Source organism: Cyrtonyx montezumae, unplaced genomic scaffold (assembly GCF_038088225.1).
Source record: "Cyrtonyx montezumae isolate F1298 unplaced genomic scaffold, pur_monq_1.0 scaffold_8, whole genome shotgun sequence".
Classification (NCBI taxonomy): domain Eukaryota; kingdom Metazoa; phylum Chordata; class Aves; order Galliformes; family Odontophoridae; genus Cyrtonyx; species Cyrtonyx montezumae.
The window spans coordinates 83,155,138-83,181,902 of record NW_027072089.1 but is presented as its reverse complement, the minus strand read 5'-3'; the positions used below and the strand labels follow the sequence as shown (position 1 = coordinate 83,181,902).

Below are 26,765 nucleotides of genomic sequence, written 5' to 3'. Positions count from 1 at the left end.
GTTGAACAGATACAAGTAATAAAAGTAACCGCTCTGGATGCTTTTGTTACATGACAAATATTTTTCTTTTGTGGAAGCCATTATGCAAAAAATGCAGCTCAGCCACAAGTACAGACAGCAAGCCTCCTGTGTGTTGGAGGAACCACAACACACTGCTAACTCATTGTGGACCACAACCAGTCCGAGGGCTGCACCTTCATTAAACCCACAGACAGCCTCTCACAGGTGATGGTCACAGCACTTCTGCAGACGCAGCGCAGAAGAGAGGATCCGAAAGCTGTGAGTCTCACTGCTCAGCAGCACCAAAATCACTGACTGAGGTTCCAACTATGTGCAGCAACTCAGAGACAAACCACCTGGAGGAGACAGTTCTGCAGACTGCAGTGCTAACAAACACCAGCAGGCAGGCCGAGCCCTTGGCCAACGCTTTTCTGGCTGCAGGAGCAATCCCAGGGGATGCCCACCCTCCCAGTGCTGTGGTGTGGGTGAGCCCGGGCCGGGGCCCTGGGCCAGTAGCAGGATCCAACAGCAATTCAGCATCCAACTTATACAGAGCTTCCCCACAGCCTCGTGTAGCAGGTCTGGCCAAGGACGGCCAGAGGAGGGGAAGTTGGGAGCCTGGGGCCATGCGGACAGACAGGCAGATGCAAGCTCCAACAATGCCATCACGTGAGCATCACTTCCTTAGGATGCCAGCCCAGAAACCACCCTTACCCTACTCTCCCCATTTCCAGCACAGACGCATCTTTTGTGCTTCTGACACAGTGCTGTAAAACAAAGGCACTATTGAACAAGTTTCTTCTGCAGGATTAAGATAACTATACTGGCTCACAGCAGAGATTTCAACTGTTTCAACACCAAATGCTAAGTAACAGGAACACCTCTTGGCAATAAATCCAGAGATTACCTGTTGAAACATTAATGGCAAACACCTTTTGATGTGGGCTGCTTCATGTGGTGTATAAGCCAGCACTGTAATTATGCACTTCCTCTCTATGAATCTAGTATGTAAACCTGAAGTGTTATAGTTGGGTGTGTGTGTGTGCGTGTGTGTGTGCACGCGTGTGTCTGTGTTACAGGAAACGCTCCACAGCTGAGTCTGCGATTCAGCAGTGTAACAGCACGTAGTACGGCTGCAGAGGGACCTCAGCCCTTTCATTCATTGTGCACCAAGCAGAGGGCTCCAGCAATTGCCACACTGAAGACAAATGCCAGCGTGAGTCATAGCAGTCGGAGTGCAAACATGTTTGCTGTCAGGTGACTCATAATATCACATCCTGAATTCACAGACCTCCCTATAAATAATAATTTCTGCTATTGTTGTATTTCTTTGATACAATGCAAGCGTAAGCGCGATGCTGAATCTACAGCAGCTTTCCCAGCTACTAAGAAAACGTTTTTCTCCCCATTCCTTTTGTTCTTGAACACAAGCAACTGCCTGTAGTAAGCTATCCGTGGTGACTGAAGTGGTAGTTGCATCAATCAGGCTTAGCAAAACCCAAACATGGCCTGAAACATGTAACCAGGAAGAGCTACCCAGAAAAAAATAAGGAGGGAGAGAACCAAGGTCAATCCATAGGACCTTTTACCCACTGTACATCCTTCCCCTATCAGCACTTGGCTGATGCCCTCCTTCTGGCATGCCTTAGCACATTCAGCATGCAGACAAGAGGAATGTTATGTTGGTGTGGGACGCAGCCCAGCAAAGCGGCAACACATGGAGCATGGACTGGGAGGGACTGGCCTGTCACCCTGCCAGATACCATCACATCCACATGGAGCAAAAGCAAGAGAAAATGCCTCAGGAGCTCTCAGCCTTGGTACAGCACGCAGCCATCATTTCCTCACACCTGGTAATAAAATTAATGCACTATAGTAATTGGTAATGATTATCAATTCAGGAAAGCATCTGAATCAGAAAAGCCATGTAAGTGCCTTTTCAAATAGGGCAGAACTTAATCAGGTATATGGCCAAATTTATTGTGCAGAGTGCTGATAGAAACCTCTGAAATCTCTGCTAGCAAGGAAAAAAAAAACCAAAAAACTAAGACTACATGCAAGGTTTTGTGTTTTTACTTGATTTTCAGTAAGGAACTGATTCTCGCTTTACGTGAAAGAGAATTCACACGTGCAAATCTCTGTGCATCAAGTCAAGGCAGTCTTGCCTTCCCCTAATTGTTTTGTAGAGTAACCACTCAGAAGTTCATTTCTGATACCTTTCTCGGGCAAAATAAAAGGCCTCTTAGAAAAACCGTATTGCTAAAACAATGAAATTCTCCCGGGAATGCCTTCGTTATGGAAATGAAGTGACAGCTTCTTTTATCTAGCCAAGCAGCAAGTCTGCACGTATAAAAGGCATTCTGTGCACAAAGTACAGTGAGTGGGAGGACGTGAAAATGCTATTTTTAATCCCAATTTCAGCATTCCTCCCATACAGATCTCCTGGAGTAATAACAGCAACAACAATAATGATAATTAATAATGTCAAGAAAGGAGTATCGTATCTTAAAGGTGACTGTCATGTGAGAAAGAAACTCATAGTTAATGACTTGTAAAATTGGGGACAAATGCAAAGTTTTTTTCAGATCACTTGACATCGAGCCATGATTTTTCTGAGATATGGCCCCTTAACTTTTATATAGGTATGGAGGAAAAAGAATAAATAAATAAATAAATAAATAAATAAAAGGCAATGAACTTATTGCTACAAACAACATGTGCTATACCTCTACTATTTGTTCTCTCACAGTGACTGATGCTTTCAGAAATGCTGCTATACCTGAAGTTAGTAGCAGAGCTGAAGCTCTTAATGTTCAGCTAAGCCAGTGTCACAGTTCTCGACTTAGGAAGAAAACCTGAACAAAATCCAGGACCTGGCGATGTTTCCAAATGCACTGTAAGCAAGGGCAGAATGTGTGCTTTGGCTTGAAGATTGGAAAACACCCAAAAGACCCTTCTCTGCTTCACTGTCTCCTGTATCCATTCCCCAAGGAACAGTCACAGAGCAATAATGGCAGATTAATAAGCATAGAGAAAGCAGGAGATGAGCCAACCGTTCCTCCCTACCTAGAACATGCTGGCTTCAGTGGGCCTGGTGCACAATCATCCAAGGGCAGAAGTTAGCTCTGATTATTTCAAGATTTGTTATTTGGTTGGGCTATCACCTACCAGTGGTAATGAGGACAATCCTTTGAATTTCACACCTAATAAAAATTAATGAGAGCGAGCAGACAGTAACCAAAGGCACAAGACATGCAAGCACTCTGAGGTGCAGCTCACAACTCACTGGTGCAATTGCACTTGGAGCAGCCCCACTGGGGGAAAGCCCCCATCTCAGCCAAAACTGAAGCAAAGTGCAGAAGTGGCAGGTGCTGTCTCTGCCACTCCCACAACAACACATCACAGTCTGACACTGCCAGGCCCAAGGGGTTTTCCTCTGGGTCCTCACTCTGTTTTTTTGGTCACGTAAAACCCCCACTGGCAGCAGGGGTGGAACTAGATGATCTTTAGGGTTCCTTCAAAACCAAGCCATTGTAAGACTATGATCAGTAGTAGCGTGACTCACGCACAAACCACTGCCCTTGGCACCTCCCAGCGTGGCAGCTACAATCTACTGTCAACATCCACCACTTATAGACTGTTCAGGGTATGCTTGAAGGCACTTCTGCTCCCTAACTCTGCTAGAGGAGATTTCTTTCTATTTTTCATTCCATTATGGTGGTAACAGAGAAAAAAAAAAAAAAAAGTGGGACTGGAAGAAGAGAGATATCTGTCCATCACCTGTTGCCAAACGTGCTCTCTGCTGGTCACTCGCTCAGCTCAGTGCCAATGCTATGCTCGGCTGGGCACGTCACCAGTACTTAACCCTCAATAAAATTCAATCACAATAATACTTAGTGCTCATTCAGACTTATACATATTACAAACACTGTAAAAAAAAATAACTGCGCACTCACGCTGTAGCACCCCTGCAAGGTAAGTTGAGTGCTATTATTCATGCCTTATGCATAGGGGAATTCCGCTGGAGAAAGGATAATTGACCTGCCCAAAGCTATGCAACACAGGTGCTCCTGTTTCCTGGTCCTCTGCTTATTCCAACAGACCAGTTTCAGCCTTTCCTGAAACTTGTAACGAGTCAGATTCCTGCCTTCCGCTTCTTTCTGCAGCCGAAGGAAGTGAGGAAGCAGATTCTTTGTTGCACGTGGAGAGCGTGAGAGTGGTCCCAGAGGGACCAGCACTGATTGAGCAGCATCAATCCTGCCTCCATATCCCTGCAGCCAGATAACCCGGCCTGCAGGAACACCACCAGCCCTTTCCACGCACACCATTTAGTCACTATGGATGCTCTCTACTCCTGAAGCAGAGGCAGCATGGGATGAGCAAGCAAGCGGTGGCCTTGTCTCTGTGGGTCAGGACCCAGCTGGCAGCACTTACCCTGGCTGGTCACTGTTTGGCCAGTTCACATTCTGCAGCAGGGCTTGCTGGTGCATGGGGCCGATCTGAGTGTTTAACCACCTCTGGAAGGTGAAAGCCCTTTGGCTTAATCAGTGGGGCTCATGCCTCTGGGCCTGCTACTCATCACAGCTTCTTAGGCAACATTTTAAGAACCATCTCACAGCAAAGCAGCGCTTAAACCAACAGTAGCACTTGAGCCCACCTACCTGAACCACCTGCCCTAGGCTGAGAGGAATGCCTTTGCCGTGCCATAACCACTCGCACCCTAGCGGACTCAGCTCCCCAAACCTCAGTCATAAAGGACAGGACCCCCCCTCGCTCACTCCTCCCGGATGCAGTGGGCAGAAGTGCAGCGTAACGTAACCAGCACAAAGTCGTGGCTGTAGGGGAGAACGTGGCAATGCATGGAAAATGTCATCGGCCAAAAGGCAATTAGCAGCCAGGCTAAATGCAGAAGCAGAAGGGAGTGGTTTCCTAACAAAACAAGCCTTGTTAAAAAATAAAGGAGAGAAAAAAAAACACCCTAAGCCTTGCTTTCCTCAGAAAAGCAGCATTCTCGGGAGACTGAAAGCATTTGAAAAAAATACTTCTGGGAAGCTTTCTGTAAAGATTATTCTTTACAGACAGATTTGGCAGCCCTTTCTGCTCTGTCTCTCCTAATGCTGCTGAGCATAACTATGTTAAGTCAATAAGCAAAGCCACTCAACGTTTTTTTGAGGTTTTCTAGGCCAAGAGAGGAAGCAGTGAGATAGGGAAGTTTTCAGAAGTGGGAGTTGTGCCTGCCTCGCTTCTAATTGTAGTGAAACTGTCAACCTCAGCGTTGTGTTTCAAGACTTTACACTTCAAAATCATTCCCTCTGTGCTTTGAATTGCTATACTTTTAAGCTAACTACTTCTAAAAGTGCTATTTAAAAAAAAATGACATCTTCAACCACATTTAACGTTGCGAATAAATCTGAATTTGTAAAGTCTCATCGGGTCTCTGCAAAAGTGCAGATTTTTATCATACTTGACAGCCAATCTCTTGGAAATGATCTGTGCAAAAATTTAGTTTAAATTATATCGTATCGAGACATTTAAGAGAAAATGTGTTTTTCTTTGTTATAAGCTAAAAATAATGATGTTCTTTTTACCTCAGATTAAAAAAACCACACTCGAGTGGCAAACAATAGTGAAACCAATTAGTAATCTTACAACCTAGAATCCTACTGACATGCAGGCATGTATTAATCGTATTTCAGAATGAGATTCAGGCACATGCGGCCCAAAAAAAAGTGAACTAGGCTGAGTTGTGCTCCTGCACTCAGCCAAAAGAGAAGTCCAGGCACTACAGTGAGAGTGACAGGCACTCAGTGCCCTTGCAAAGGTCCTTGTCCCTGAGCACTCTCAGAACAGTAAGTTCACACATAACCCAATGAGCCAAATTTCTCTTTACTGCCCAGACACGACCAAGCAAGAAGAGTGCTATCAGCTGAAATGCAGGAAGCTGAGGGAGACCAGCACTTTCCAAGTCTCCCCCATAGATATTTGAATTTTAGGGTAATTAGGAGGCCACAATCCTTTCATGCTGCCATGAAATAGAGCATTCATATTGATTTTGCTTTAATGATTTCAGAATAAGGAAGGAGGTTTCAGGAGAGTAAAGGCGGTTAGGTTCAGTAAGGCTTGGGCGTATTCACTGCTCATTGCTCAATGTAGTAAAATCAATTCAAACAAAATGTTTACTGCTAAATATTTGGGGAGATGGCAAACAGACATGTAAACAGTTCACAGAGCGTAGGCTGAGAGTGAGCTCCGTGTGATCACAACCCTCAGCAAGGACCTACCTTCAGCTCATGTGCCCAGCACAAGGAAGCCCCAGTCCATGCATAATACTTTCCCCAAACAGAAGATTACACTGTACCTTGTGAGGCTGAACAACTTTAAAGTATTGTCCTGAGGTCTGCCGAAGTTTGAGGTGTTCCAAATGCCAGGTTTCAATTGAAGGTGATCTATTTTTCATATCCTTCTCCCAACCCCCTCATTTCTCTGCTCTAAAGGAGTATAGTTGTTTAATCCTGGGAAAGGAGCTCCTACCGTTTCTTGCCAGTGACTGCCCCTCGCAGCACTTGGAGGTTGCATCAGGTGCTTTCCGAGGAAGTACCAGCTCCCTCACTGCTCACTGTATGATGGGTGTTTGGCTGGGTCAGGTTCTGGAGCCATGGATGTGTTCCCATGTGTTATTTCTGCACTGAGGAAGCAGGGAGACATGGCCTCCTACACTCCTCAACAAAAGCTCCTGCACCTCCAGCTTCTGAGCCATCATCACTTCTCCATGCAAGAATACAATTCTTCCCCATCCCTTCCCAGTCCAACAGAAAAAACCCAACCTCTTAACCAGGCAGGAGCAATGCTGGCAAAATGCCTCCCTCTCCAAACCCTCGGCACCAGCTTGTGCAAGAACCATAGAGTCAAGAGGTGAGGAAACAGAGCTGTGTCACACGGGAACAGCTGAGCTACACTGAACAACAGCCAGTAACAGCTCTGACAAACCAGCCAGTGCCCAGCCCAGCCTGTTTCCCCACAGAAATGCTGCCTTGCAGAACTCAGCAGGGCTGCATCATGCTCTCGAGTACCACAACCATCCGACAAACTTGTTCATCTGATCATTCCCATAGTTCACAAGTACCTTCCTGGCTTGGCACAAGGTAAGCACAAAATTTCTGCCAGGATTGCACTTTCTTGTTTTGTTTTTTTTTCCCCACTTCATGTCACGTGAATCATTTTTATTTCCTGGCATCAAGGAGTTAATGGAAGAAAGAACTACTGTGGCATGTGCTCTGTGCAAGGGTAAGTGGATTGGCCAGCTATCAAAGCAGATTGTTAAATACTGCACTGAGCTCCCCATTTTTTCCCCCGACTGCAATAAACGTAAGGATTTAATGTGGCTGTAAATGTAAACCTAGACCACATCTGCTGATAAAGCAAAGTCTTTGTACTTGCACAACTGCCGTTAACAGTATACAAAATACTTAACTTTCATGAATTCTCCTACATTCAAAAGCTGACCTGCAGCCTGCCTGAGGCAGCCAATGTGAACTGCACACTCAGCAGAACTGCACCTTAAAGACAGAGGGGAAACAAGGATTGTGTTATAATACAAAGTAAGACTGCTAAGAAAGTAAATCATCTGTGAAGCTATTAGGACGCTGTAGTATTTTGGGCACCACTCCACCACACCAGACCAAAACACTTCAGCATGGCTCTCACTTGGAAGGCAGTGCCAGGTAACAGACACGTGTCATTTGTCTCCTTCGTCATGGATATGAGCTAAACTGGTGCCTGTCACCGCCTACTTCTAGGCTTTTCATTTGAATTTACTGAGGCTGTTCTGCTATTTGAAAATGTTTACACTCCTGCAATTGCATTAGTAGCTCAGAGGAGAGTATATGATCTCGGGAAACTTCAGCTGTAGACTTTGGCCATCAGCATTCATGCTACTTCTCAGAAGATAACTGAATTCTGATATAGCATTCTAATTTTATCTAATTTCTTGGCAAGATATTCTTTCCTTATGCGCACACGTCAGGCATGGATTCTGTTCTAGCAGTGTTCCCTTGGTCAATTGTTATCAAATCATTTGAAGGCTTCTCCACCACAATCAGGTGTGAGCAGCTAAGACCTACCTAACAGGACTCAATCCCTGAACTCTTCCATTCTGAGTGTCACAAGTGACCTTTGGTGAGCCTGATTCTTTGTTGGTGCACGCTCTGCTCTGCACTTCCCAGAGAAAGGTAATTCAGGGCAGTAGCACCTCTTCTAAACCACTAATCTTACTGAGATTCCTTCCTCTCACAAGACCTGCAGGCATGAAATCTACCCCAGGATGCAACTAGCAACTCTTTCTACTGTCTTTAATATTATTATTCCAGAACTATTAATAATAGCAAAATAATTTCATTTGTACTGCTAGCAAATTTAATTTTCATATGTATAATCAACAGATTTATGCATACAAATAGACATTTACTCTTTCATCCTGGGCTTGGAGACAAAAAAAAGGAAGTGTGTTTTGTAGTTGGCCCCATGGCATCTGTAGCTAATCCTGCAGCCTCAGGTTAAGCAGAACTCTGTGCCATCCCAGCCTATTTTCAGCTACCCAGTACTTTCCCAGCCTATGACTAGTTTCATTTTAAAAACACGTATGCTACAATTTTCACATCTTGATTTCAAAGACCTAACTGTATTTTAAGGTGCATGCTAGATCATACTCTATTAGGACCACTTGAGAATTTGAGGTGCTTCCTCAGGATTCCTACAAAGGGCCATCTTTAACAGCCAAAGAGAGTCTGCAACAAACACGTAAAAAGGAAAGCTGAATCTCTGGGTTGGGAACAAGTGCAGTGATTTTGCACGGGAACTGCACACACCCCATCTGCTGGCTTTCTGGAAGACTGAGAATTGAAACGCAGCAAGAAGTTTTGCTGAAGTTACACGTGGAGCAATGCCTGAGAGCTCAGTGCTGCACAGAGCTATGGGGAACTGCAGCCTGTCCTAGGTAAACCACAAAGCAATGCAGATCGGCAAGTCCACTCAGAGCTAACACAAGCCACAGTCTGATTAGACGAACAAATTCCAGCTGGGCTGCTCTGTGCATCTGCTTGTTCATTTTTAAGTCCATTGATGCAGGCAGGGGCTCATAGAACTGACCAGCAACAACCACAGCATGAATGCAGAGTCTGAGGAGACTATAAACATAGCGGGCTGATGATACACCATCTTAATATGAAACAGATCTCCTCAGGGCCTTCCCAGACATGCAGGCTATCACTGACAGCTCCACTGAAAGACAGGCTGGTTCTGCCTCAGGGATTAGCAGAGTCCCAGTCTTGTGGGATTATCCTGGATTTCCAATGAGTCTCTTCTGGAAGTGCTTGGCTTCAAAGCGCTAGCGCTTTGTCACAAAGACACGTAATAGATGTGATTTCTAGTAAAGGCTGAAATCACAGAAATTTTATTTGCATACAGGGTTGGAGTTGTTTTGGAAACAGACTCTTCAGTTATCTACAATGTTTGGAGGAACATGTTGTTGAAGAAAGAAAATAGTATTTTTCCTTCAGCTGCTACTGTCCTTTCATCGCAGGCCAAATTCTGCTCTTCCATGCACTGCCACTTGAGCAGTGCGGCCTGGGATGAAGCTGAGAGGGACGTAACAGAATTGCACTCCAAGAAATGAAACTAAATGTTTAATTAAAAGAAATGTACATAGGCTGCTCCAAAAGTAATGCATCCTGTTTATTTCCATCAAAACTGCATCAGATATAAGGAGTACAATAACACTATTTGGTAGAGCAAATTCTCAGCTACAAAGCACTACTTTTCAACATAGTCACCACCATTCACTACTCGTTTTCATCAGCGATGAACAAAAGCCTGCATGCCACACTTGTAAAAGTCTTCATGGCCATTCAGAATATGGTTTGTCTTTCATGTCACTGTCTCCACTGTGAAACGCACCACCCGCTACCTCAGTGAGCTCACATCCACTGTTTGGGCTCTCTTCAGCAAGCATCGCTGAAGATCAGTGAGTGCCATTTTTTCCACGTGGAAGAATTCAGTGACACACTTCTGCTTCATAAGCATTTCCATGTCAGACGTCATTCTGTCAGACTGCCCCTCTGCTGCCATCTGTCACACAGCAACATGTACTGGGATACTGGCGGGAAGGTTCAGTCTCTGCTGCCATACAATCAAGATCCGCCCCTGACATCATAGGCCAACATAACAAAGTAGGAAGCATTACTTTTGGAGCAGCCCTTGTAAGTCATATTGTTTTTAAAAAATACTGTCCCTATGCAAAACATTTAAAATCTGCCATCTGACTGGAGGCTACTTTTGCTGTTGACCTCTCGTCTCCATTTCCTGAGCCGAATGTTGAGAAGGCGTAGTACGGTTTCAAGCTATACACCAGCCAAAGAGAACAGTGATGTGAAACTGATATTTGTGTTTTGTCAGTACCAGCAAAGGTGTGTCTGCACAGAGCTGTGATAACTGTCAGCACCTCAAAGCAATTTAGATCTCTGCCTGTCTGTGCGCCAGGCAATCTTCAGAGCTACTGATCTCTGGCTTCTGAGCACTAATGTCTCAATAACTTCAGCTGTACAAGCTCCCCAAATTAAAACAGCACATTCATCCATTTCTAGGAATCAGCCGCAGTTTGGATGACACATCATTCCAGTGCTCAGTTTCTTCTGGCCACAAATGCATCCTAGAGGTCTTAAAACTCAGCTCTTCCCTAGCTCCAACTGGAGTTGGACCAAGTGTCCAGCACTGGCACTGGACCCAGCACAGTGCCAGAGCGTTTCAGTAACAAACCCAATAGCCTGGGAGATGTTTTTAGAAACCCTGGGTAGAAGGCACCTCTGCCAACAAGGTTCAGTGAGCTTTCTGCTGGTGACTTGAGCAGACGTATCAAATGTCAGCTGGTATGTTTATCTTCTTTAAACACTGAACTGCCTTTCAAATAAAATCTAACTGGACAGATTACTGGTTTAATGCTAATGGAAACTGATCAAAAGACCCTAGATTGTTTGGCTGCCTTACCTTAAAACCTTTTCCTGCTTTACTTTCCATGCAAAATAGATCAAAAGAGTATTCCTATCAATTGAGACCCTGTAAAATAAGGATTTATGGAGATGAAGAAAACAACACAAAAACTGGCTTGTGGATAAAAACATCAGAAACCCTCCACACATTTGCACAAGGGTTACTTTGGAAAATAGGAGTTAGAAACCTACACTATATGAGCACATTCAAAAATATCACTCCTTATCTACAAAAGGCAGTTTTTCCTCAGTTTCCATCGTGGTTCCTTTGGCTAGGCACAAAAGGCGTTGGCAAGCCGGTGTAAAAAAGGAACAAGTCGATACTGTCACTTTAGGAGAAGATAAACAGCAGTGGTTGAACTTCCACCAGCCAGCTCTGTCTCCATGCCTGCTGGAAGGGACAATGGCTGGCCACCACCTGGACCAAAGCTGTCAATGCATTCAAATGCAGAAAGGCTTTCATAATTCTCAGGCAGAACAAATATTTCTTTTTGTCTGAACTCTTTTTAGAAAGCATGAATAGTGACTACATAGCAGAGCATAGATGCCTATTAACAAAGCCAACAACAATTACTGCTATGTCTAAGAATCAACAAAAAAAAAACACCCCACATACCAATGTATTCCAAAGGCATTTGCACACAAAGCAAACTCAATCCACACAAGCCTCAGCAGAGTAACCCGACTGTACGTCCTGATTTACGATCTCTCAGCAGGTTGTACTGGGTCCTCCAGATTCCACGCTTGCCTTTGAAAGCAATTAAGTTTCTAGCACTTCTGGGAGTGACAAAACTCCGTCTCCACAACCTGCATGCTGCTCTCGCTGAGCCTGCGGCCTGGCAGCCAACACTACAGCAATAAGAGAACTTCCCCTCGACTCATCTGGGAGGGGAGGTGTGCGAAGGGGCTCCTCTTTGCTTTAGAGTCATTTCAGAATTTTGTCTCTGCCCTGCATCCAGGCAGCCAGGTTGGACTGGCCCTTCAGGAACACCTGCACAGCCCCTCTCAACCAGAAGAGAAAAATCTCTTTCTTTGCCATCCTGTGCTCAAGAAACTGCACAAGCTCAGCCGGTGTGACCTATTCCAATTACTCAGCAAGACTGAGGAGCCCTATGTACATTACAGCATGTCCAAACACCATGATGAAACTGAGGCTCTGCTGTGCTACACTCTGTGCAAACACATGAGGAGGCAGCACCTGCTCTATGCCACTTACACCTTTCGCAGAGCAAGCTGTACCTGAGGCAAGGCAATGAGCACGTGTACAGTGGGAGCTTCAAATAACCGCAGTACAAATGCTGCTTCTGAATTCTTGTAGTACAGCAGCACAGCCTGATCAAAACTGCATCAGTCACAGGTCCCAGAAGCAAAAAGTAATGCAATTTCCATCACCATGCTGCTTGCAGCTGTAGTACAGTCAGACTCTCTTGTGAGGACGGAGCAAGAACAGGCAGAAGGGCAGGGTATGAGCAATAGCTGCAGTATGACCCCAAGCAGACACAAGGCACCACCTGCCTGCAGGCAGGCCTGTGAGCTGCCTCTGCCTATCTGCAAGAGAGGGGCTGCTGTGACAGAGAGATTCACACGCAGCTTGCTCTGTGGTGAATGTGCTAAGGTTGGTGGTCTCTCTTTACTTCTGTGCCTCAGACCATGTGTGTTTGGTGGTCAGAGCTGCTCAATGCTCCTAACTCCAGGTGAAATCAGTGGGAGCAATGTGCACTCAGCACCTGGGGATGCTGTCCAGCTTCCGATCATTACACTTTTTGCTCATTGGTGTGTCTGCTTCCTCTGCCACGCAGCAAGATGCCCAGCACCTTGAACATGCTCAGTAGAGGTAAGAGACAGATGATTTCAAATACTGACATTTTCAAAAGGATTTAAACCTAGTTACGAGAGTTCACCTAGCTCTGTTGCCTCACTGACAACATCTGTGGTTTCACAGTCATATTTCTGTGTTTCTCTCGCTCGCCTGTTGCTGTGCAAGGGCTTGCAAATACAAATATTCTGCCAAACTTGGCAGAAAATAAATCAGAAAAAAACACTTCCCCTCTTATCTCCTTTAGCTAGAGTTGCAGCCATTTTTAACGACCAGAGGTAAGTACTTTTGGAGACAGCAACGTGTTCAAAGAAGCCTGCAGACAGAAGTGTCAGTTGCCCTCATGTCCTTTAAGCCCTCATTAAAGTGCTCAAGCATCCTTGGACAGAAAGTGCTGAGACTTGGTCACGAACAGTTTGTTAGGCACGCAACGATATAGCAACGTGTCAAAAATGCTACACTTGCAAAGTGATGAGCTAAAAGACAGGGAAGCACCAGAAAAATGGCCAATTATACAACATTTCATCTCGTTTAATTTTATCATCACGGTATTTTTTTCCATGGGAAATGGTGCCATTCACTGTGTAATAGAGCTGGTGCTACTGAATACTCAGTAATTTGCTTCATTCTCACTATTAAAAACAGTCCTAAGCCTTTTTTTAATATCTTTACTTCAAACGTGCTTTAAAGACAGAACAAACAATTCCCTCTTAGGTTATTTTCTGGCTGTCACCATATTATCTAACTTCCTGACATACTAAAATTAGTGCATGTTAACAGCACTCCTGTGAGAAGATTTTTCTCCCCGTTACACAGACTCAAAAGACTGAGGTTGTGGACAGGGGTCCCTTCCAAACCCAGCTCCACCACTCAAAGAGGCTTTCCTCCCACACACGTGCTCAGCACCAGCTGCCCCTCTTCCTGTGATGACTGTCTCCCTTCAGAAGTGCTAGCAGTCTGCTAGAAAAGCATTTTGTAATCCCTTACGGTGAAAATAAGCAGAGGGGCTACAGTCTACAATTTCCTGTCTTCGATGGCCCCCCAAGCTTTGCCCCCAGCCCCCTGGGGGACATTCACTTCTCATAAAGAGGCCCAAAAGGTTGCTTTCCAAGGGGAGGGCAGTGAGCGTGTGGGAGGTCATGCTGTCACAGACACAAGCAGGATGTCTATACATAATTGTAGGCCAGAATCACTGTGGGACCAAACCTTTAAATGCAGCAAACAGATCTCTACGAGAGGCACTGGAGGAACTGCAAGCAGTAGAGCAGAAGGCTTCCCATGAACTAAGTCTAATGCAGGGTTAAGACACAATATCCATTCATAGATACGCACTGACAGCACAGAGATAGCAAGACTAAAGGGTAGGAACAGGTGGAGATAGATGTGTTCACAACCAGTACTTTTGCCAGACAGATAATTGTGGTATTCTCTGCCTGGAGACTGCTTTTCTACCCAAAGTTTCTGAAACAAACAGCTTGATTACCTTTCATCCACTCCAGTACACATTCAGATACCCAAAGCAGCCCTAGCAGCAGTTTAAACTAAACTGTGTGGTTTCACGGTAGGGTTTTCGCTCTGATGCAGAGGGGCAGCACTTCCATAATTCATTCTGCTGTTTCTGTATGGCTACAAGGCTGTGCCAAGCACTAGGGATTGTTGCAAACAACTGGGGGTGGAACAGTCCTGTATCTTCTCGCCAAGTAAGACAGGCAGCATAAAACATGAGCCTCAGTAATCAGAAACTCCATCCCAGTGATTTCTGATCTTCTCTGCCTCAGACTTTTTATCCCAGTTTCCTTCAGGATCTTCACCTTAATCCCAATCCCATCTAATAATCCATCCTTGACAGCCAGACCAGCTCCAAAATGCTGTCCCCACAATTGGTTTTTGCAATCCTAACAGCCCTTATCTCCTTGTTCAGACATTCCCATGCCTCCACTTCTCCAGAACATGCTCTCCCTACCTTTTGTTCTCTATCTCCTCCTCCTCTTCCACTCTCTCTGGGCCACCAACAGCTCTCCTGAAAACACGAGGGAACAATCAGTCTCCTTCCTCTTGCTTCCTATGCTAGGACCACAGAGCTCCTCAGGAGACACATGAGACATTTCTGAGTGTATAGACTGACTGATTATGGAAAATGTTTCCCGTAAATGCAAAGGTCCCTAATCCCAGGGCAACTCCACAGCCAAATTTCAAGTATCCACCCTCATATGCAAAGGTGCTACACAGCTACTCAATGAAACAGGTGGACTATTTTTAAAAAGGGTACAAAAATGTGATTTTCTGTATCTTGTTCTCAAGACAACCGGAATCATCCACATATAAAAAGAAAAAAAAATCAACATGAAACAGCTACTAAGTATGGAAAAATGCCACTTCAAAAGGTTATCCTGGAAAATTACTAAATGTTGAGCAATGCTGATTGCAGGCACTTCAACCAGCTTTTCTTACATTCCTTGCTATTTCCTACAGTTACTACTTTGAAAGACCCTTACACAAATCCATGATGCAGAATAAAAATAAAGGATCATAAGCTCCAGTGATGTCTGGAAATATGTCGTCAAGGAGAAATGCAGACTTTAATGAAGATGATGCCTAATAATTAGGCAATAGATGGTGAATGCATTGAGTGCAGAGATTTTTTTTATTCAGATATACAAGAGACAGGAAATCCAAGTGTCACAGCCACAGCCTATTTACCAAAATTAGGAGGAAATGTTGATTCGTTTCTATAGACACGAACACTGATATTCACACTAGAATCAAACAATTTTTCTTATGAGTGGAAGCAAGGTCTAACTCTCATCATAGTACAGTAATTAAAAAAAGACAGCAAGAAAATACTTTTGACACATAGCCATCATCTAAGAGTCAAATGATTAAACTGCAAGAAAGCAAATAAAATGAATTTAAAACAAACATTTAGGTCATTCTTCATAAAAATATGTACGTTTTCAGCAGATGACTCAAATGTGAAAGTTTGTGGTCTTAGCTCTGGTAGCTGGGTAGGCTATATTCTAAACTACTATGCAAATGAGTCAAGTGTTTTTCATTTTCTGGGGTACGAGTCGTACTCTTGAATCCTTCATAGAAGGGATCGTCACTGCTGCTGAGCAACAAAACATGAGGGCAATGAAATATTAAACTATTCTGCCCCATAGGGGACTTACACCCACTTTCATGGTGTTACTGAAATCAGTTGTAAAGGCACTTTCTCCCCGAGTAAGACTCCTGAACCAGAAGCAAAAGGCCCATTTTTCTAATTGTATGAAAAGAGGGGTTGATATGTAGATTTCCTCATGTATCATTCCAACTCTGTGCTTTGCAGAATGTTTCACCATGATAACTGTATAGAAATGCCTGTGCGTTTTGTTATGCCACTCAGACACAGCTCTGGTATTACTGACTGCTGTATTAAGTCAGACTTTCTGGTTCTCACCTATCTGAATAAAATGAAGAAGCCCTGCAAACAATAATGCCTTGTTTTTTCCATTATATGGGTCTATTATGTAGTCCAAGCTGAACTTTTTCCTGAACTGGAAAGGTAAGTTCACAATGAGAAGAGTCAAAATGCATGCAATTCAGGCCAGGCATTTCTCCTGGTAACCCTAAGGAGTCAGGCACAACCAAAGAAGCAAGGGAAAAGGTATCTTTTCTCCCACTGGAGGTCAAATGAAACTAAGCCAAACCAAGAGCATTCCAACAAACAGCCTCATGGTGGGAATTCACTCAAATCCTCTCATTTCCAAGCCAAATCACTACAAGGAAGAGCAAAGCAAGTACAGAGGGATGTTTATTTTCTGCAAAAAAAGTAGATGTTCAGGTCACAAGCCAAGTAAGTACACAGCCTGACCAATTTCATGGGGTGTACTGAAGTTAATTCTGGTTCAAATGGGTTTTGGATACCCTACCTCATCATTTCTCCACCTTTCAGCATCAGGCACTTCAAAATGTCACTGGCAGAGGCAGGTATGTAATAATACCTCAGCCTCCTTGTCATTAGGAGAGAAATCTGGGATAACTGGCTCATGTTTGTTATACATACTTTGCTTCAGGTTTTGCTTTTTCACATGAGATCCCAGCAAGAAACACTTAGCATAAAGGAGCATCTGAAGGTCTCTTTTTACAACTGCTATTTATACTGGGAAGGTTGAGACAGCAGTTTACAGAGGAAGGGGAACATCAAAAAGAATTTGCAGAAATGGACAAGCACTTTTCTTTTTCATTTAAATAACAAAGTAATTCAACCTAGAAAAGAAATGCAGAGGGTAGGTTACAAGTTAGGAGAGTGGATGTTATGAGTTGATATACCAACCAAAGTCTCAGCCCTAGAGCACACTTCTCTCTCTGAAGCAGTAATTTAGAAGCAGAAACCGTTCAGTGACATGTCACTGTCCTGGAGTGCATAAATCCTGCTAGCCAAGGATAGATGAGGTTACTGATCATGCTGGAAAAATGAGAGTAGAGAGAGCAGCTGAATGACACCGGTACACAACAAAAGCACTGAGGAAGCATTCAAATGGAAGAGTGTTAACACAGAACAGTTGCCCAGGATTTTGGAAACTGAAGTCACAGCATAGCATTACCAAGCTCTCATGTATTGCTGAATTTGTCCTTCAGCCTTTCTGTACCTCACTGCAGAACAGGGATAACAGCAGCTGCCTAACTCATATGCGGACATGGGAATAAAAACAAAGGAGAGCAAAGCACTTGGACGTTGAGCCCATGACTTTTTCAGGAAAGCAACAGGAGCCCCCAACTCCCAAAGAAGTTAATTCTCACTGAGATACAGACTGAGGAACTTCAACGCACAGCACCCTTGTACATAAAGAACTGGATAATTTTTACATCTTAACTACTTTTAACAGACTATAAGATCGTACACATTAGGAGTCCCTCAGGCATCAAGCAGTAGTATCCACAAACAAACGCCATACTGGAATAAGAAGATCTGAAAAATCCACAAAATAGATAAATATATTTCAACAATTAAAAGCGCATATTCATAGAACTCCAGAAGAGCAATTCCAGTCCGTGTTGTCCACTAGTTTCAAACAAACTCCCAGAGAAACTTCTGCCACACACACAAGTACTGGAAAACACAGTATTCTCCTGAGCTGTCTATGTCTCCATGATTTCCTAGATCAATTCACTGCTATAGCTAATTAATCAAATCAGTCTTTCACAGTCTCCTTTATAAGGTGACAAACTCATGCAAATGATTAACTTCTTCTACCACTGGCAGTAAGGATCTGCTTGAAGGGAAGGTTCCACAGTTTAGTACTTACCTTATAAGTGTGCCAGGAGAACAAAAAATCCAGAAAATCCTGACACTAAACAGCAAATGCAAGGCCCAAAATGCACTAGCTTTTAAGAAAGAGACAAAAACCAAAAACAGCCCTTCAACCATTTGCCTTTTCAAATCTCTATACCTTCTTTTGGGGTCTTTGTTTATTACAACAGACTGTTTCTTATGTTTGCACTGGGGGAGACTCAGACTCTCTTTCCACCAAGATAAAAATATGCTTTTTTCTCAACCGTGTTATTAGCAATCATAGCAAATGGTTTTATTTTTTTCTCCACGACCCTTCTTAAGTTCTGCCTTTTGTTTATCTAAAAGCAAAAGCTACAGCTGACACTTATCATATATTTTTCTTTTATTAAACATTCAAATGAAAAGCAAATCTTCCTCTTATTCTAATGCATATGCAAGCCACCTGTAGTTTGGGGTGAGGAAGGGGCAGATTTGCCCATTGGCATACATTTTTCCCCCACGTATCAGAATTTTTCACATCACATCCACTTCTATTTTACTTTTTTTTTTTTTAACGTGTGACTTGTTACCAGAGAAAACATTTTGCTTGGGTTCACAAAAGTCTATTTTTATGCTACCCCAACTTAAATTGTAATGCCAGCCAAAGCAATGAGGCCGCAAAACCATCAAAAGTCACCCGTCAAAACAAGAGCACATAAATACTGGTAAAAGTCAATAAATGCTGTAACTTCTGTGACATGCTGGCGTTTCATGATAGTCATTCCTCTCCAATAATTAACAGATGACAATATAGTTTTAAAACAAGGACATTCTGTAATCAGTGACCCATCTATGCTGCTCAGCCATCTGATCCATCTCAAGGTCACTGTCTTTAGTAACTCAGTAAGAATTACATCATCTGTTCTACTATAGGGCACTTACATCATCGATTGATACCTGAGATCTGAGTGTTGTCAACAAATTCACGTTAGGGATGAGTCACAACTGGGCAGATAGCACAAAACGAAACTGTTGGGTCCAACCCACATCCCCATTAAGACCACATTATAAAACTATCAACTCCATTACTATTACTAACATTACAATGGGAACAGAAAGCTGTGTGAGATGGGGTGGAGAAGGTGCCACAGCAGCATACCCTTTGCAGAGACACAGAAGACAACAGCTTTTGGTTTGAAGAGCTTGCAGCAACCTGAAGTGACAAGAGCAACGGAGGGTGGAAGAAAAAGGTGTAAGCAGATGGCAGCAGACCACATGTTATTTCTGCAAGCTTTTGGTGCCAGTTCACTCTGAGGCACAGACACATGTTCACCTTCAACAGTGATAAACCTTTTAAGCTATTTTAGTTCCCTTTGCCTTGAAACAGGTCTGGCAGATGCAGACGGCAAGCTACAGTGTGTCAGTGGGAGATGTGCAAGCAGACAGATGTTGGGTCCTTCATTCCCCTGCAGCTGGTTTGGGAGCATAACATGAGAGGACACCTTCAGAGAGGGAGAGATAAGCTGAAGACGAGTGGGCAAAGGTCTGGGAAAAAAAGAGGATAAAACTGAGCCACTCACAAGCAAAGTTGAGAAAGAGGGGCTCAGGAAAGAGAGGGTAGCTAAACTGAACCACTCATCAGCCCAGGGCAGAGAAGAACAATGAGCAGCCCGGGCCCACAGTTTGTCCTTTGGCTGTGTTTGCAATTATGCCTCTTCTGGATGAAGTCTTCTCCAAGGGGCAACTTCTTCACTGTCACTCAACGGAGACTGTTAAGAGAGATGCTTTACCCACCTTTACTCATCCAGGGTTTTGTGCAGTTATCAGGACTAGGGTAGACCAAGAAGAGCCCCACTAAAAGGTTTCAGCAAAAACACCCAGATAAGATTCAGAAAAAGGTGATAACTTGCATGCTGGGGAAGATATAATGTACAGTAATACCTGGAGGCACTGACCTACTTGGCTCCTGCACAGGCATACTGCAAATGACAGTTCCTATCTCAAATGCAGAGAGCAATACAGGGAATAGGAGTCCCAGGAAGAGAAAATGCCAAGCCAACATTTTCACCCCTCGATATACTAAATTAGGTATCAATCCATACTTCAGGATGTACTCAGCCAGCCTCTTTCACAGCAGTGCTCTGTACACCCAGAAGCCCACTGAAGTAGTGTGAAGGGTTGCAGGCAACTTGCCTGCTCTGGAAATCAAGCTATGACCAACTAGATACAATAGCTCTGGCCTTAACGGACACCACTGTGAAACGCAGGCAAGTCTCTAGCACCAGCATGGAAATTATATGAGGTAATTCAAATGCTGAAAATTACAAGTACACGTGCTGTGGCTGCATGTCCTGAAATGCCTGCAGGGGCAAGAATTAATCTGGCCATTTTAAATGCCAACTTTTAAAACATCTGATTTTCCATAATCAAAAGGGCAGATCACCTCCTCATCCCCAGGCAGAACTCCACTCTCAGATACCTCCAGGACTACACATTGCTCAGTCTTCTGCCTATAGATACACAGACGCATGGTGGTCGTCTTTAAGCAAAGAACAACAATTATAGCATCAGAAAAATGACCACAAGAAGCTCATCTCACAGAAGAGATTATTTTATGCCATTTTAGAGCAAGGTAGTTAATAAGAACTGTGTTTTCCTGGTGGGACTACTCCTGTATACTTCACAACAAGAAGAGAAAGAAACATATCCTTTGGAGTAACTAGTGATGCAAGGGCTGCCTCAGCAGGGCTCATTACAGGGTAATAGCATTAGTCTCTTTCAGTTGTTATAAATCCTCAGTGTACTCGCAGTAACAAAAAAAATAGTTTTGGAGTTGTTTGTTTATTTTTTAAAGTACTTACAGTTCAAAGTGTTCAATGCCTTACTCAGGTCACACTTACAGCAGGTTTAATAGGGAAGCACTGCTGGCTTTCAGAAGGTACTTTTTACCTTTGCAGAATAATTACACATGGAGTAGCTAAGCCTACCATCCCCTGTCAGTTTTCTGCTGAAATAACTCTATTGATTGATGAAATTAAGATGGAATGAGACTGCAGTCATCTATTACTGAATCGTGCCATAAAAAGTAAAATCCACTTTGTTAAAAATGGAGTCAAGAGATCTCCTTTCCCATTCCCTACATAGAAAATCTCTTCTTCCATTCTTTCCATACAAGGAATTTTGAAAAATCAAGGTCTGTAGAATTCTGAGCTCTTTTTTTGTTTTGGTTTGGGTTTGTTCTGGACTATAATACTATGCTCCACAGGAAGCTCAGCACAAAGGTAAGTGCACATTCTTCACAGGTAAGAGGAAATTAAAATCCAGGATGGAAATAATCCATCCATACAGCTTACCAAGTCTTTTATCAAGCTGATAAATATGAAGTGAAATAAAAACTTAAATGCCGCTTCAGTATCATGACTGCTAGCTCTTTGTCACAGTCTCAGAACCCAGCTGCGTTCTGTGGAGGAGGAAACATGTCAGTGCAGCAAATCTCACCTACAATAAGAAGTAATTTATTGTGCCTAACTGTGAAAACCAAATTGGTATCATGAGCTACAAGTTTGTTATCTCCCAAACATTCCTTCTGTAGTTTGCCTTTCTTTTGGAAGGAACTAAGATTAGACCAACAATGCAAAAAACTTGCAGCTGAAATTAAATAAAGCTGGATTTCACGCAAAGTTGTTAGATGAGAAGGGCTGGACAGAGATGTATCTACAGCACAAGATGAAGCACAGCACGCTTAAGAAAAATTAGTGTCTTAATTATTAGTGAGAAACTTTATTCTCAGATACCATGACAAAATCTAAGAAAAAAAAATCTTAAAACATCTCTCTAGTAAGCCAGTTTGATAATTTAAGAAAATGAAAGAGGGAAATAATTGAATATTATTTCTTTCTTTCTTGGAGATTCTGTGCTCACCTAAAGAAGACAATCTACATAAGCATGACTTGAAAGAAAGAAAAAAGTAGAAATCTAAGTAAGAAACAAAGTAAAAATCCAACCCTCACTCTGAAGCACCTCACCACTGGATTTCTTTCAAACCATTCTTTCAAACCACCACGTTTCCCAGCAGCAGGGATGACAGTATTTGTGTTTCACTGCTGGAGCACTAGCTAGCTGAGGCTAAGAAAAACTGAATAGGATGGGATGAGACAACAGTTAGGACAGGAGTCGCATATGTCACTGGATGTTCCCGTTGCTTTGCAACTCCTTCACTGAGTAAGAGGCACAGAAGAGGAGGGCTTTGCAACAGCTGGTTTATGTCTCCTAGGGCTGAACTCTTCATTCAGCAGCCACTCAGCTCCCAGAGGCAAGATACAAAAGTCTGAGCTCTTATGAGCCCATCTACAAAAATAAATTCCAGTCTTCTACGCTGCTGAAGTATGATATACAACAAGGAGCATCCTCTTTCTCATCCCTCTGCCAGAACCTGCTGGTACACTCCATTTCCACTCTTCCCTCTCACTCCTTCCTATCCAACCTTTTCAGCCATCCTGTAGTGACTGTGTTATCAATCAGTGTAGTCACTACTGTGTTATCAATCCTGCTGCTCCTTCTCCTAGATGGTAATGTGACTTTAGTAAAATAGGGTGGTGGATGCTTTTTCTTTTTCCCAGTAACAACAGCAAAAACAACGAAGTAGCATGAATCTATGTTGTAGGGCTGACAAGAGAACAAAGTATCACCTTTTCTTTCTTCCTTTCAGAATGTGAGATGCAAAAAACATCGTTGTCAGAGGCAAAGATTAAATTTATAAAAGCTAACTAGAATCAGGTTTTGGGACTGAGGGGTTGACACCCCTTCTTGTCTAAATAAGCATCCAGGACCTTGCTGTAACGTGATTTCAGAAAGAAGATACCTTCCTCAGCATAAAACCAAGGAGACCTTCAGGCTGCACTGCTTCAGAATGAAGCATGGTAATTCCCACCTAGCTGATTCACAGAATTACAGAATGGCTAGGGTTGGAAGGGACCCCAAGGATCATCAATTTCCAACCCTCCTGCCACAGGCAGGATATTCTCACAAGAAACCTCCCCATACATTAAAGGAAGAGTGGGCAAACCCCACAGTATATGAGAAAAAGAAGCAGAGAGTGATCAAGGGTAATGCCCCCACACGAGTCTGCAAGCTGTCAGCACCGCTGTAAGCACAGAGAATACAGGGCTTCTTGGCCTCAGCTACACCAAGTGGATAGAGGAAAGCTCTTCTCATAGAATCATCAAAGAATGGCTTGAAACCATTTCCCCTTGTTCTATCACCATAAACCCTGCTAAAGAGTCTGACCCTTTCTTTCCTGTAGTAGCCTTTCAGACACTGAAAGGCCACTCTCAGGTCACTTCATCACCTTCTCTTCTCCAGGCTGAAAAGCCGCAGCTCTCTCAGCCTGTCCTTTTTCCACTGGACTTGGGGAGGCGTGCTCCTCTGGCAGCCACACTTAATGAGGGTTTCATTCTAGTGCACCTCTGCAAATTGCAACCTCCTCACTGCAGACAACCTTCATCTCCAAATGCTAAACATGCTGATGAAGACAATGAACAGCAAAGTGACATAAAAGCTTAACTGATGGCTGACACAGCAGGTGCATTCAGTGATAGAAGCTTTGAGAGTGAAAATTCTCTTAACCCTTTTTTCCCCTCATTCTTCAAACGAGTGCCTTCTGCTTTCCTGAGGGACAGGCCCTGGAGAAAGCAGAACTGCACAGGGGCTGTCATGAGCAAGAATTTGCCTTGCAGCCCAAAGTCCCAAATGTGATGGGACCCAGGCAGAAATACTGCAAATGTGTTCAACCACACAGAAAGGCGTGTCATGCAGGCTGCACTAATGGCAAGGAAAAGTTCAACTACCACCATGTACCACTGCAAAGGTCTTTGGTGCAATGGGTAGGGCACAGAAAAAGGCATACCTTCCAAGAAGAAAAATGCACTCAGCAGTAATGAAGGTGAACAAAGCAGAATTTTCCTTCCAGAATCAGAATTTGTTGCCCGCTGACGCTGGGGAATGAGAGTTGTGCTTGTGCTGTACGCAGCTCAGTGATGGCCCTTTCCCGTTGCTCACAGCAGACTTCAGCACAACTAATGCTGGTACTCTAGCAGAGGAAGCAGGACCAAGCATATATTCAAATAGGGATTGATGCTACACCTACTGTGTTTTACTCCTGAACATCAGAAACTGGTGGTAGCAGGCAGTAAAGGCTTGTTAAGCATATTCAAATGAACTCAGTGCATTTCTACGTGCAATTAATTGTGATTTATCTGAAGGCACTCTGTTAGCACTCACTTTTTCTGCTTCCTGAAATTCCAATTAATGAGGGCCAAGCCCTGAAACTATTTCATGTTTAAAAAAAAAAAAAAAAAAAGATGGATGAAAAGAGTTATTATCCAAATCAATAAACTGTTCTGGAAAAGAAAAAAAAAAAAAGAATTCTTTGCATCCTGGAGAGGAACAAATATTTTAAGGACAGAGGCTGGGCAATCTAGATTAAATAACTGTAGCAAGTTAAGACTCTGGAAGCCAGTTTTTATTTAATAAGCAGGTAAGTGATGTTTCTGCCACCATCATTAGTCCTCTACTTTCTGCTGTTCTGATTAGAGTTGATGTGTCTTGTGGTCTCGGAAAACAAACTAGCTCCAAAGCAGCAAAGAAACAAGCATGTTTTATTTGTGATAAACTTGAATCTGTAGTTAAAAAGCATTTCCAATAGCTTTTATGTCATCAAAGCTTTGATTTTCCACTTGAATTTTCTCTATTATTTCAAGTCAGGTGTTTAGGAAAAATAAAACCCAGGTTATTTCTTAAAATGCTGTTGCCCTAGTCAGAAGGACATGGAGTTGGTGAATGACCATGGGTTTCAAACATCTGCTGAAACCCTTCATCTGTCTTACCCAAAGAAGTTCAGCACTCTTCAACACCCACAATGGTGGCCCTCTGTTCTCAATAGAGGCCAACAGTTCTCGCCCATGGATTGTCATTGTATTCCAGCATCTACACAGACTCAAATCAATCAGTCACGTTGGACTTCCAGTTACAGGTATCCCTTAAAAGAGGGGACATTTATGGATGTGTGCTCTCATGGTTAGATTTAGAAATACTGCTTTTTGACATGGAATAGAAATCTGTGGATTTTTCAAGTACTTTTCAAATACCTTTCTTTATGCCAGTCAAACAAAAAACCTCGCTATACTTAACTTGTGCTGCATAAGCAAGTTCCTCTCACAATATACCAACTGCTTTCATACGATGCTGGTTGGCACTTCAGACCCTGAGCCAGGTTTGTTAAAATCTGTCCAAATACTGAAAATGAAATATGAAGGAGCTGTGCTACAAATAGAGCAACTGCAGAGGCTACGGCCCTGCCTACATTCACTCTCGTGTATTTTTACACAAAGCCTAGCACTGTATGATGTGGGTGCCAGCTATAGCTTGTACCATGCTGCCAACACAACAGGATCCAAAAACAGATAACAAGGAAAATTCTAGGGCAGGAATAAGATTTGTTTTTTTGTTGTTTTTTTTTAAGAATCATCATTGTAACACGTTTTATAGACGTCGAAAATATAGATGCAAACTTCACTACTTCAAAGTCATCACCTCCCTCCCAGAAGGGAGACTTTCTGAATAAGGTACTGCTTTAGCTCCTGCCTCCACTGCAGAAAGTATCATACCGTGGTATGACAATGCCAAGACAAGTTCACAAAGCACACTGGACTGCATGGGATGAACGAGGCTATCTGACAGCCATATCTGGGGACCCTGCTACAGCCTTGCCAGCATGCATAGCCTTAGCACAGCACAGTCATGTTCATGGGAACTTAGGAAGGGCTTTATGATATAACTGCCCAGCAACATCTTGCAGCACCAAGTTTGCCTTCTTTCCTCCTTCCTATCTCACTGAACCCAGAGAACTGCTGCCTGGCCAAGATTTTGTTCCTTGTGCCAAGGGCAAACCCTGACACATAGATTTACCACAGCCAACTTTGAGATAATGGTATCAGAGCACAGAGAACAAACCGAAAAATCTCACATGGTTACTGTGGAAGAAAAATTTCTGAACCAGTTGCAACTTGAAGCCTTTTCATATCATTAAACAGTAACAAGATTTCCTACAGAGTAGAAATCCACAGCTTGAGCTGCACATCTTTACTGAACCAGCTGCAAACTTCTTTAAGAATTTACTCCTGCACGTGTTTGAAAGGGTCAACAGCTCTGCCACTCTGCAAACATTTTCACCTTTTATTCCCTTTCTTCCCTATGAATGATGCTACCCTGTAGTAACCTTCTCTTTGACAGATATACAGCCAACTTAGGAGCTTTCTTGTGGTGTTTTCACACACACATACAGAGAGCAACAAGAGCAGTGCAAGCAGCCCCACTGCTCATCCTGTTAGATGCACTCCCATGTATACATGGATGTGTGGAAAGCAAAATGTGGGTTTCAAGCAGATAGGGAGTGGTCATGAGGCTGTGGATCCTAGGCTGGCTCTGAGCACACACAGGCCCATGCTGGAGAAAGCTGTCTCCGCAGCAAGAACCTAAACATCAAAAGTTCGGGTTATAAAGATTACAGCCATCTGCAAGTAGAATGCCCAGGCAAAATGTACATATTTACCACGTTATCTGTGTTAATATAAAGCAAATTATAGTGCGCAGGAACTTA

The 26,765-nt window shown here is 43.3% G+C and overlaps 1 protein-coding gene across 6 annotated transcripts in view; it reads right to left on the bottom strand.

Annotated features, from left to right (window-relative positions):
* The window catches only part of ATXN1 (ataxin 1), a 194,116-nt gene that overhangs the window by 81,572 nt on the left and 85,779 nt on the right, over positions 1 to 26,765 (bottom strand). Inside the window, exon 1 of one of the 6 annotated variants that reach the window (XM_065752310.1) lies at positions 11,038 to 11,108. The exons of 4 other annotated variants lie outside the window; for them this stretch is intronic. The gene's annotated coding sequence lies outside the window, so the exon portion shown is untranslated. Of the gene's footprint in view, positions 1 to 6,824; positions 6,866 to 11,037; positions 11,109 to 26,765 lie in introns of those variants that run through there. One more of the 6 variants, XM_065752311.1, reaches the window with a different exon arrangement.